This window comes from Cryptomeria japonica, chromosome 9, assembly GCF_030272615.1.
Source record: "Cryptomeria japonica chromosome 9, Sugi_1.0, whole genome shotgun sequence".
Lineage (NCBI taxonomy): Eukaryota > Viridiplantae > Streptophyta > Pinopsida > Cupressales > Cupressaceae > Cryptomeria > Cryptomeria japonica.
The window spans coordinates 468552307-468566204 of record NC_081413.1 but is presented as its reverse complement, the minus strand read 5'-3'; the positions used below and the strand labels follow the sequence as shown (position 1 = coordinate 468566204).

At 34.6% G+C, this 13898-nt stretch overlaps 1 pseudogene; it reads left to right on the top strand.

The window, feature by feature from the left end:
• Nucleotides 1-1352: 1352 nt before the first annotated feature.
• On the top strand, nt 1353-11360 carry LOC131075931 (NADPH--cytochrome P450 reductase 1-like; annotated as a pseudogene).
• Nucleotides 11361-13898: the final 2538 nt, after the last annotated feature.

Here is a 13898-nt window from a genome sequence, read left to right as displayed (position 1 = left end):
CTTACTATTATGCACATACAACGTGGATTTATCAACCATGGAGCACTCATGGAACAATCTATGCAATTGCATGATCTTTCTTGCTCTACACACATAAAAGATTACTCATAAAACTCACGATTTGTTGAATTTCACTTTCCAGCCAACTGGCCTTACATCAATAGGAAAATCAATATCACTATATCAAGTGTTTGATTTTGCTAATGTAACCCAGATGATGTTTTGTACTATAGTGTACCTTGACGTGTTAACTTGATAATGGATGACAACTAGTAGAAGAAAGTTGACCTTCCATTGATTTATGATGCGATTGAATGATGCATATCAAATTAGGAGAAAAATGTTTTCAATGCTTTGTCAAAACATTGTTTTTATAATGATACTCTCCTTAACATCGACATGTCTCAAGATGACATTTTTTAACACACCTTAGATATATGACATTAAAACTTGGCATTTTTTTAAATGAGTAAAGTTTAGGTTCGAGGAGTGTAAAATTTGGACTAGTTTACAATTTTATTGAAGGTGAATAAACTAGTTAGATACAAAGCAACAAGATTCTAAACGAGAAAGTAAGACATATTACTTTAATAAACTAAATTTTAAATTAATAAATACATCAAAATAATCAAATTGCATACTAAAACAAGTGCCACAGTGTGGTGAGTGCTTGCCTTCATAGTATTGTAATAAAAATATATTTTTTAATTCTTAATTATTATAATTTTGAATTATTCTTATTTTAATTATATTTATGTAATATTAATCATAACTCTCATTTCAATAAAATAGTATTAATAATTATAATATAATATAAACATTAGAATGAGAATATACATTTTTCTTAAAAGCATAATCCGAATTCAATTAAGAAGTCTATACAGTTATAATTATAATAAATTAATTAATCTTAAACTTAATTACTAATTAAATATTATATTATTTTAATTATATTTATATAATATTAATTATAACTAATAGGAACTGGCGATAAGAATGGGCCCACACATCTGCAACATGCCAAATCCATCAAAATAATCAAATCACATACTAAAACAAATGCCACTTATTGGTGAGTACTTGTCTTTTCATAATATTGTAATAAAAATATATTTTTTAATTCTTAATTATTCTAATTTTGAATTGTTCTTATTTTAATTATAGTTATGTAATATTAATTATCTCTCACTTTAATAAAATAATATTAATAATTATAATATAATATAAACGTTAAAATAAGAATATACATTTTTATTAAAAAGCATAATCCCAATTCAATTAAGAAGTCTATACAGTTATAATTATATGTATATTAACTATATCTAATAGGGACGGGCGATAAGAATCTACCACAAGCCGAATCTTCTGAAGATTCTCTTTGCGATCACCCCTGAAAAATGGTGGAAGTGTGGCCAAACCACAGCATAATTTGAATCTTGGGATCAACCCTGAAAAATGGTGGAAGTGCGGCCAAACCACAGCATAATTTTGTTGAACAGACTTTTTCCAAAGATTCCAATTTCAGCTTGACTCTGACCATAATTCATCCTTAAAAACTCCAATGGAAAATGGCGGAATCCAAAGCAAAAGCATCCTCAAATCCCTGCAGTCACAGCTGCCTCCTGTGCGCTCTGTGCTACAGGAGATTGCAATATACCTAACAGAATGGGAAGTGTGCTGTCTTTAAGCTCTAATTCTCTGCGATCATCTCTCGAGACGACCACCTCAGTATACGACAAGTCTGATCTTGTGAGGTTGTGGACGCTCGCGAATGACGGAAACAAAGGGGATTTCACTGCATTTTCTGCGAAAATTTTCAATTCGTCGACTTTGCATGACTCCTTTTTTGTGCTGGGATTTACTGTGCTGCTCGGGGTAATTCTTGGACTTTTTCTTTTCCGTCGACCCCTGTCCCATGCTAATAAGGTGGAATCGAAGGATAAAAGCTTCAAGATTGAAGTGCCCCACGTTGAGGTGAACAATGAACTGACCAAGAAGAAGGTTAGTTTGTTTTTCGGCACGCAGACTGGAACAGCCGAATGCTTTGCTAAGGTGAGCTCTAAATATATCATATTTGTTTACATTTTTTGTTTTGGAAAAGCTGTGTGAACATTACTCCTTTGGCGCTTGGAATTTTTAGAAAAATGTTCCGAGTTTGAGCTCAATTTTGAATATTTCTTGGTTGGAACGAGAACGCAGCGCTTGGAATTTATAAGTTGTTTGATAAATGTGTGGAATTTCAAAAGTTATATGATAAACGTGTTGAATTTTCGTCCGATTTGATTAGTGTTTCATTTGGACGACGACGTGGCGCTTAGAGTTTGTATTCAATTTGAAAATGTGTTGAATTTGAGTTTTATTTTGAACATTCTGCATTTGAAGGAGAATGCAGCTGAAATTTAAGTGTTACTTGAAAAACAGTCTGACGTCCTTTCATTTTAGATTTTGATTTTAAGTATACAGCTGAATTTTCAATATTATTTAGAAATCCTGTTCATTTCTTTAATCGTTTCGGATGCATAATGAATATTATTTCCTTCGAATTTGATATTAAAAATTATTCGAATTTCAAGTCTTTCTCAACCAAGAGAAGGTTTTCTTTCTTATTTGTTGCAGGCAATTGCACAGGAAGGAACAGTAAGGTACAATGGCGAAGTGGTTTTCGAGGCAATCAATCTAGTAAGCATACTTTTTTTGTGAACATTTCTAGTATTCTTTAACTTTGTGGCACCACGATTCATGTCACACAACTACTGCCTTTGATAGATAATCCGTAATACCATAAAATTCAACTTAACTTATATTCTTTTATGCTGCAGGAGGAGTATGCTCAGGAAAGCAACGAATTTGCAGAAAAATTAACACAAGAAAGATTTGTCATATGTACTCTTGCAACGTAAGAATCAAGGGCGCATTCATATTCATTTTGCTGCTTTGTTCCTTAGGTTGCTAATTGCGGTAATAAAATGGAGTAACTCCAAGTATATTGCCAACCAACAGATTACACCCATCTCTGTTGATGTTTTTTGAAAATAGACACTTTTAATGATAGATATTTCTTAAAGCCTCCCTTTTTATCTAGAACAAATATTTCAATCTCTTAAATCTCACAGAAGGGAGAGGGCAACCTCTCAACAGTGTATTAATACAGTTGACCAATAGGAGGAGAAGAAGGTTTATTATTTGACCTATATAACAGGCCTCTCCTTGACCAAATAATATATTTTGAAGATATAGAATGATTCTGATCTCATTGCATTTTCTTGTTTTCAGATACGGAGATGGTGAACCTACAGATAATGCTACAAAATTTTACAATTGGCTCACGACGGTAAATAATTGTATTTGGTTCAATGATTAGCACTTTTCGAAGAATCTTAGATGCTTCGAATTGTTTTACAGAGTTAATAATTATATTGATCTTCCATTCCAGGAGGCGGGAAAGGGAACAGGGTTTTCAGAACTTACTTATGCAATCTTTGGTCTCGGAAGCAGACAATATGAGCATTTCAACAAGGTAACCCAACAGGACTTTGTCTCAGTACTACAGATGATACATAATCTATTCTCATAGACACACAATAATTTTACATTTACAACTCTTATTTATATTTGCCAATTTCTATTTCTGTGATTTGCAGGTGGCCTTGGTTGTTGATGAGTCACTGGCCAATCAAGGTATGCATCCTTACCATGTCCTATAGGATGGTATTGTTTTGATTTTCGTTCATTTCTAGGTTCAAGTAGCTTTTAATTTGTGTTTAACGAATGGTTTTCAGGGGCCAAACGCCTGCTCCCTTGTGGACTTGGAGATGATGACAAAATGATAGAGGATGATTTTGTTGGAAGTGGAAACACTCTGAGAGGGGGGGGTGAATCAGAGTGTTACAAATTTTAACAAGAGATACTTTTATGAACTTGACAATTTTGATTCTCAATATGCACAGATGACTGAGACTTAACACCTTGAAGTAATACTTTAATGAAGCATGAACTATACAATAGAACTAACTGAAACACTTGATTCAGACTTTTCAGAAAATAAGAATGGTATTAAATCTTGTACACAAACATGAAACATCTAAATGAGTACTTCAAAGATTGCATTACATAAATTCAACAAAACAGAGTATGAAATGAAGAGAGCTAAAGATATGACGTATCAGAGCATAAACCAGTAAAACAAAATGAAACAAGACAATGCACATAACACCATAGTTTTCATGAGTGGAAAACCCTCCTGGGGTAGAAAAACCACTCGGTAAGATCCCTTATATTATTTCAAAGAGCACCAACTCAGTTCACAAGTTTTAGAAACCACAAGGCCTCAAGGAGCACCAACCCCTCTTCTTATCCAATAAACATTTCAACTCGAGCTACAGCCACTGGTGATTTTATGCATGCACTTAAATCTTGCAGTCACAAAACCATCAGGGATTGGAGCGAGAATATTTTACCAGTCTGTACAGATGATTCTTTCTAAAAATTTTGCAACAATATTCTTCAGGGATTTGAATCATAATAACAAACTTTTAAATGAATTCAACACTTTCAGAGAGAAAAATTCAATCTCTGAACAAAATAGTTTCAAACAATAAAGCCTTATGTACTCTGCAACAAAACAGAGTATTGATTCTCAAAACCCTCGACTATCTCTGGTAATCTACAGCACTTCTTTTTTCTTTTTAACAAATGCTATGTCTTTCACTTTATTCACACTCCTCTCTCTGTTTTTCCTCGTATGAACTGTTCTGTATAAAACTGTTTTTATACCCAAACAAAAACTCAATCATTCTTCCAGAATAACCCTCGTATAGGGTTACCAAAATCTTACAGGAATTGCAAACTGAAAAACAAATAACCGTTTTTAACTGTGCAACGGAAAGGATGCTTGATTTCCCAATCATGAAAAACAAAAATAAAGCATGGACAGTTTCCTTATTTTCATTTTGCATAACTGAAAAACCTGATTCGAAAACAAATCTGAATCTTTTAAACATATGATCAAGAATAATACCTGTGAAACGCAACCTTATTGATAACTGAAAACAAACTAACCAGAAAACCATTAAGCTCCCGGTTAAGACCATTTTTGCTTCATTCTTTTTAACTGAACAAACTGATTCAAGCTCCTTAGCGGCGGCTGCATCTCTCATGGCGTTAGGGTTTGTGACGGACTCCAAACAAGTTCAAAAATAAAATGAAACACAAAACATCTCCCGAAAAACTTTTAATCTGTCGGTCACAAAATATATTTTGAAGTATATGCTGTTTGTCCGTAGATAAATTAAACATAATTTAAACCAAAGATGTTGTTTCAATAAATGCCAAGTCAGGTTATTCACTGTATCCGTGTCACCTGTCTGGCTCGAGAGAAAGATGTTTTAAACATATAACACGTCAGCCAAGTCAATGTATCCGTGTCACTAGTCTGGCCCGTGAGAAAGGTGTTTTAAATATATAACCACATGCTTAATACACTTGCCTTTAAACAACACCAACTTCCCTTTTTTATTTTCTTGTCATCGAGGACAAAAGCATCAAAGAGCAACAGATTTCACTGCCTGGTATGTCTTGAATAAGTCGAATCATTTGCACAAAGAGAAAGTGGTTTTAGATAAATTGAAATAGTAGGTTGTCAAACCAATTAACAAACAAATTACTGCTGAAAATTACCTTAGGAAGCTGTGAGGTTTTAAAATCACGCAATCCTATCTTGGTTCTCAAGATTTCCTACTTTTCTTCTTTAGGAAAGAGCAATTATGGCCAGAACTGGATGGTGTGCTTCGAGGTGAGGACGATCAACCTGTCTGCACTACCCCATACTTGGCTGTTATTCCACAGTATCACCTTGTTCAGCACGAAAAAGATACAGTAGTGAAGGAACCATATAGTGCTGAAGCTAATGATTGCGCTAATCATGATGTTCATAACCCCTACAGGTATAACTATTATGTAAGATATTTCTGTTATGTATTTAACTCAGTAATTTATAAGAAACTAATAGCAATGTAGCTATATTTCTCTTCCAGAGCCACTGTTGCCATACGGAAAGAACTTCACACGCCACTATCAGACCGCTCATGTACTCATCTCGAATTCGATATTACTGGATCAGGCTTAAAGTGAGCATAGACATACTTTCAACCTTGTAAAATTTAATTCGTTATAAACTTCTCATTAGTTGGAATGATAAAGTAACATAATATACAGTGCAGCGTGCTAGTTAATACATATTACGCATCATCCTTTGATAAATTGCTAGAAGTATTGCTGCAAAATATAAAGAACAGTATCATTTCCTTAATCTTTGTCCACAATTCTCCTTTGGATTTTGAAATGAGATTGAACTATACTAAATGACGAATAATTTATGTCTTTCAATTTCTAGAAAAGCGAGTGAATGAGATTTCTGTGCACCAAACTTTGACAGGGTTTCCAATGTGTTAGATATAAGTAGTTAGGGTAAGCTAAAAGGATTCAAAGCTCATATTCTTTTGTTTTGCAGTTATGAGGCTGGGGATCATGTTGGAGTATATGCAGAGAACACCACAGAAACAGTTGAAACAGCAGCCAATCTTCTCGGATATCCCATTGATATGATAATATCCCTCCACAAAGAAACTGAAACAGGGGAGCCTGTACCTGGATCTAGTTCTCTCTCTGCCCCTTTCTCAGGCCCCTGCACTTTGCAGACAGCATTAGCACGATACGCAGACCTGCACAATCCCCCTCGTAAAGTAAGTGGATATAATCTTCCTCGTTGATACTTTAATAAGTCCATGTTTAGGAGGTTCAAAGAAATTGAAACACTAATTTTTGTAATAGTTGGAGACTACAGAGCATTTCTTCAACATAATCAATTTATGTTTATATTTAGTTGTAAAAAAGCCATTACATCTATGCTGTAACTGATGATTCCAGATATTATTTATACTCTTATCTTGCATTTCAACTTTTGAAATTGTGAATTGCTCGCAATAGGTTTTTACGGCCGAAGGTTGATAGCCTGTGAAACAATCCAAACCATAATATAAATTCGGTTTCATTAACAGGGATCTCTTCCAGCATTAGCAGCATATGCAGCTGATCCCAAAGAAGCAGAACGTTTAAAATACCTTTCTTCCCCAGAAGGAAAGGTATGTTTTCTTTTAAGGCCAATGTTGTTGCTTGCAAGGTTGTCGTAATTCATAGGGCAATTAGGTGTTATTGCTAACTTTTGGAATTGCCTCAAATTAAAACAGAGTAGATTTTGCATGTTGAGTGTAACTGTAAATCCTTGTTCTTTATGTCATTACTTTCAAATAATCAGTTCAATTTTGTCTGTCAATTGAAACGTTGTCGTGTTCCCACTATCAGGATGAGTATTCCCAATGGATCTTATCATGTCAAAGGAGTCTTCTAGAAGTTCTTGCTGAGTTTACATCAGTGAAGGTTCCGCTAGGAGTATTTTTTGGTGCCGTTGCTCCACGTTTACAACCACGTTTCTACTCTATCTCATCTGCCTCAAGGTAATTAATAATTGAAAACTGATGATCTGTTATCTTCCATTCTTATAATCCCACATACTCACATGAGGTTGCTGTGGCTTGTTTTTTACAGCTTTGCACCAAACAGAGTCCATGTTACATGTGCTCTAGTCCATGGCCCTAGCCCTACAGGACGTATACACCGCGGTGTGTGCTCCACATGGATGAAGGTAATATTATCAAACAAAGTCCATATTTACCCACAGTAGAAAAGATTCTTCAGAATCCTCTACCGAATAAAGTTCAAAATGATGGCTAAGGACCATATTTTTTGTTTGTTTCCAGAATTCCACTCCTTGCGCAGAATCTACCGGGAACTGTAGCTGGGCACCAATTTTTATTAGGAAATCAAACTTCAAGCTTCCTTCGGATCCTATGGTTCCAATCATCATGGTCGGACCTGGCACAGGCATTGCACCGTTCAGAGGTTTCCTCCAGGAAAGAGCTACTCTGCAAAAATCTGGATTGCAGCTCGGCCCAGCCGTCCTCTATTTTGGATGCAGAAACAGCAAAATGGTAACAATGCATCCTCCTTCTTAGATCTTGATTGATTAAAGCTTATTCGATGAAATAGTGTGACTGATTACTTTCTCACCCAGAAAGGTGTTATGGAAGCGGAAGCATAAATCTAGAAGATTAAAATATTGTAGCATAAATTAGTCGTGAAAAAATAACATAGAAAATTAAATGAAAAACAGAACAACATATAAGAAGTTGATTTACGTGGTAAAACCTTGACAAAACATCAAGGAAACATCCACGGGGTAAGATATCGGTAATTTTATTGCTTGGAGAAAATAACTACAAGCTTCACAATTGCTGCTACCATAATTGTTCTTGCAATTTTACAAATCTCAACAGTTGCGCTTGCAATTTACAATAACATCAAACTTACAATTACTCTTGCAATCTAAAATTTAAAAACTGCTCTTGCAACTTGCAATCCTCAACTCTTACTTTGCCTTCAAGACAACCAAGATATAAATAATATCTTCAAGATAACAATCATCACTTAACATTGAAAAAACTTGTTTTATTCCCATAAAGAAATTAGAAATTTCCTTTTAAAAGATAAAATTGTTTTCTTTCTGAAAAACTAAGATATGATTTGTTTTTTTGTTTTTTCCTTTGTTTTATTGTTTTATTGTTGTCACAATCCAACAATCTCCACCTTGACAACAATTTTCCTGATACTTGTTTATGCCCAACGAAGGTGTAGGCTCCTCGGACTTCCTACTGAAATCTCAACATAAGTCTCTAATCACAAGAGAATTCCAAGCCTCGACTAAATCTCCATGTATCCATGAGCACAAGTAACCAATCAATCTATGCTAAGCTCCAAATGCAACACTGCACTCTCATGAAGCTCCCAAGCAAATGACCAATGTACTCAACACCACAAAAAACCAAACATGATCAACTGTCAAAACAGAATTTGGAATCTAACCATGACATCATGATCTAACATCTCCTCAAAGAAAGATCAACAAACCCACAACTTTTAGAAACAGGAAAGGTGCAAAACCTAACAAGTTGTCCATGAGCATTCAAGCTATACCAACTCCAAACTTAGATCCAGCCAAAGGCTAATCATCTCGTGCTTTCATATAACCATGGGCTAAAACCATGAACCCACCAGAAGCACTCCATTCTACTCCATAAGACTGTTGTTGTTTTCTCTCTAACAATATTGAAAAGAACCAATGCTAGATCTTCTTGGTCTTCATCAGACACATCTACAGGTTTCTTTAACTTCCCTACCAATGCCTTATGCAATCCCTGCTGCACTAACAAATCATGCATCTTAAGCTTCCATAGCTCAAAGCTATTCTTTCCATTAAATTTCTCCACCTCGAACCTTGCATTCGAAACCTTTGCCATTTGATGTTACAAAACTCAACACCAAATCCTAATACAGTTGTTGTGCAAAAATAATCGCTCCGATACTACTTGTTATGGAAGCGGAAACATAAACCCAGAAGATTAAAATATTGTAGCACAAATTAGTCGCAAAGAAATAATATAAAGAATTAAATGAAAAATAGAACAACACATAAGAAGCTGATTTACGTGATAAAACCTTGACAAAACATCAAGCAAACATCCATGAGGCAAGGTATCGGTAATTTTATTGCTTGGAGAAAGCAATTACAAGCTTCACAGTTGCTGCTACCATAATTGCTCTTGTAATTTTACAAATCTCAACAATTGCTCTTGCAATTTACAGTAACATCAAACTTACAATTACTCTTGCAATCTACAATTTAAAAATTGTTCTTGCAATCTACAATCCTCAACTTTTACTTTGTCTTCAAGGCAACCAAGATATAAATAATATCTTCAAGATAACAATCATCACTTAACATAGAAAAAACTTGTTTTATTTCCTTAAAGAATTTAAAAATTTCCTTTTAAAAGATAAAACTGTAACTACTTTCTTTCTGAAAAACAGAGATATGATTTGTTTTCTTGTTTTTTCCTTTATTTTTTTATTTTATTGACACAATCCAACAAAAGGAAGGTAGTTGTTTTATTTGAATTTGTTGTAACTGTGTATGAACATGCAGGACTTCATCTATGAAGAGGAGCTAAACCAATTTGTTGAAGAAGGCATTCTATCTAGATTGAATGTAGCCTTCTCCAGAGAAGGTGCACAAAAAGAATATGTGCAGCACAGAATTCTAAAAGAGGTGAACACATTCGAAATCCCGCAATTTCCTACTATGTAAAGTTCATAGGACTCCTGTTGAAAACTATTCGTATCTCTTTTAAATTATCTGTACTTCATAGTTCCACTGACCTGTATTGACTATGCGTGGAGAAATATAATTTCCTATCGTTTAATTTTTACGAAAGATTTTTTAACATCAGATCTAAGCAATTCATGTTGCAAGAGTGTCTTATCTCCAAGAATAACATAATATAATAGTGATTGAGCAACCATTTCTAGCACCCTAGCTCACTATGTAACCAGTAGCTTTACCTTTGGCATTGTGTCCTGTGAAAATGTTTTGACTTTATCATGCTTTGGCTGAGGATCAGATATACGGAACAAGTAAATTTATGTGACATGCATATTGAAAATATTTCGTTAAATCGAAAATATTTTGTTAAATCGTTGCTCACATCTACCTTCATTTACTTGTTGAATCCAGGCTAGCTATATATGGGAGCTCATTTCCCAAGGTGCCTATTTTTATGTATGTGGTGATGCAAAGGGCATGTCAAAGGATGTTCATCAGGCTTTGTTTAACATTATTCAACAGCAGGTAATTCTTCTAATGAATGCATAAAGAGAAAGGGCTAACAAAATTTGATGCATGTAAAACCAGTCAACATCCTTCCTTGTTGCATGATACTGATAACTATTTTTCCACATTGCAGAAGTCTATGGATGGTAGTAAAGCAGATTCAGTATTGAAAGAACTTCAATCAGAAGGAAGATATTTAAGGGATGTATGGTAAACAAAACCTTCAAAGATTGTCGGAACATTAGAAGTGCTATCATACGGAAATCTGGCTGCAACCAGCGAATTCAAGTGGAGGCTATGAAATTTAGAATTTTTAAATATAAAACGAACTTGAGTGGTGATTCTTGTTCACTCATTGAGTGCCTTGAGTCCGGAATCAAATTACATAATGACATGATCTTTTATGTAGCTTTGAGGAAGTATGTCATTTATATCATCATTGTCATCATTGGTACTCTCCAAAAACTTGCAAAGGGATTCCACTTAAGATTGGTCGCCAAGGATAGATTTTGTATCATTCTTTTTTTTATTATTTTAAAAAATAAAAGCATGTTCCTTGATTAAGGAACAAGTTTCAAGTTTCTAACTATTGTACAACAAAAGTTCTTAAAAACTATATTATTTTATATTAGTTAATAGATGAAGGTAACCAACATATTCAAGTATATAAGCACACCAAATAGAATCGTAAAAGTATGAATTACATAAACTAATTACATTCATGCTAATGATCCTATCTAAAAGTTCATAACACTCAAAACAATTCACCATAGTCATTTGTAGACATCTCCAATCCATGATTTACTTTTACATTTGATGTGTATCAATGCATCAATTTGCTTATCACTAAAAAAAAATGCGCCTCCCTTTTCCCATCTTTTGTACATTTACATTTTAACATCATGTGTGAATGGCTTGGCTATTGATATTGATATAGTCCTTATTTATATTAAATGAAATATAATGTTGTAGATCTAAAATGGCATTAAGAGAATTGTAAGGATTAGGATCTTATAAATAATTAATTATTAAATATGAAAGAAGAAATATTGCATCTAATTAAATATTTGAAATATAAATTAAAGAATACATAGAGATCGACACTTCATAATTCCTATCTCCTAGAGTCAAGTACCAAATTTCATAATCTCTAAACCTTTTTTTTTCAATTATAAGTAATTCTAAACTATGTCAAGTCCTCTTACGCATATATCAAAGTCCGGAACCCCCGCCCCCCCTTTTTATTAATTGTGAGAACGCATGGGAGACCGATATAACTAAATTAAGGAGCGAGAGATCAACACTGCAATTAATTAGACTCATATTGACTTTCATAATCTCTTATCCCCTTCTTCCAATGCCTTAGTAAATTTTGTAGTTGTGCTAATTTTTTCTTACACATAATAAAATAATTTATAATGTATTCTTTTCTATTTAAGCTAAATCTCAAATATGGTAGTTGATATATTGCTTAACAATTTCAATAAGGCTCAATGATTGTTCACTAGATAGTCAATTAAAGTTATTTAAGTTAATTAATAAAATAATATGATTAATGTCATATTTAATAATATAAGTTTAAGCATTATAAGTAAACTCAAACCTTATAAATATTATTTAGGACCACTTATAAATAAATGTGATCCACTAATAAATAGTGTGCTTTAACACTCCACCTTAATAGTTAATAGTTAAAGGATTTTACATTATTCATTTCTTTTAAAAAGAAAATTCAAGCTCTTCTAATACCACAAGATTTATTTGACAAGTGTTTTGTGTAGATGGCATGGGATGTGTGGATTCATGCTTGGACACATTGAGGATGCATTGAAGGGCTTCATGTTTCATAAATATTTATTGTAACTCTATAAGTGCTTTGTATTGTTGTTTTGTTGAATAATATGATGAAGTATGGATGCTTTTGAAGGTTGAGTATTTCCCTCGTGAGAATTTTCCTAGGACTTTCATGGTTTATGTACAGAATTGATTAAATGAAGTGGGTATTGTTGTATTATTTCATAACAAGTGGTGTTATGCCTTGCATATCCATTCCCCATTAGTTTCATTGTGTTACAATATGGGTCCCCTATTTTTGCTCGCTTTTGCTTTGTCCTTTTTCTTTTTGTTCTTTACCTCAGAACTCCGAAGTCCCGAGGTCTCTTTTTGTTCTTTTGCTTTCACCAACTCCGGAACTTCGGACCCCCGGAGTCCCGAAGTTGGTCTCCTTCTTTTTGTCTTTTGTTTCCTTGTTCTTTACCTCGGAACTCTAGAGTTCTGGAGTCCCGAGGTGTGTCTTTTGTTTCCTTGTTCTTTACCTCGGAACTCCGAAGTTCCAGAGTCCCGAGGTGTGTCTTTTGTTTGCTTGTTCTTTGCCTCGGAACCCCAGAGTCCCGAGGTATGTGTGTGTTGAGTCCTTTACCTCGTAACTTTGGAGTCCCGAAGTCCCGAGGTGTGTATCTGGTACACCCCAGAACCCCGAAGTCCCGGAGTCCTGAGGTGGATCCTTTCTTGCTTGCCTTTTTGAGCTCGGGACCCCGAAGTCCCAAGGTCCTATTTAAACCGCTCGTACAGACAGGTTTGGGAGGGGGTATAAATAGGGATGATGAACTTTTAAAATTCATATGTGCATTCAGAGCTCCTTCTTCCTTGCCTCCTAACCACGAGCCTCCGAACTGTTGAGCTTCCTTTTGCGTTCTTGGGTATTTTGGTCCACCAGGTAGGTGATTTTTCTTGCCCTTTTGGTCGTTTTTAGGTTAGATTTCTTTTTTTGGTCCTTCTTTCTCGGGGTTTTTATTTTTTTTTTCTCTTCTTTTCATTTTTTTGTAGTTTTATCGTGTGTCCCTCGTGCCCTAGTTCCTACCCCAGAACCCTGGACCCTCAGAGTTTCGGGTGGTTTGCTCTTACCTACTCCGGAACCCCGGAATCTGGGAGTTCCAGATTATTTCTTTGCGAGGGAGTCCTATCACTTACCCCGGAACCCCAGAGTTCCAAGGTCTATCTTTTATAAATCTTTTTTTCTAAACTCCTATTGGTTATTTGGCTCGGGACCACGGGATCTCGAGATGAGCTTAAATTCCTTACCCCGGAACCCTGGAGTTCTGGAATCAAGTGTTATCTA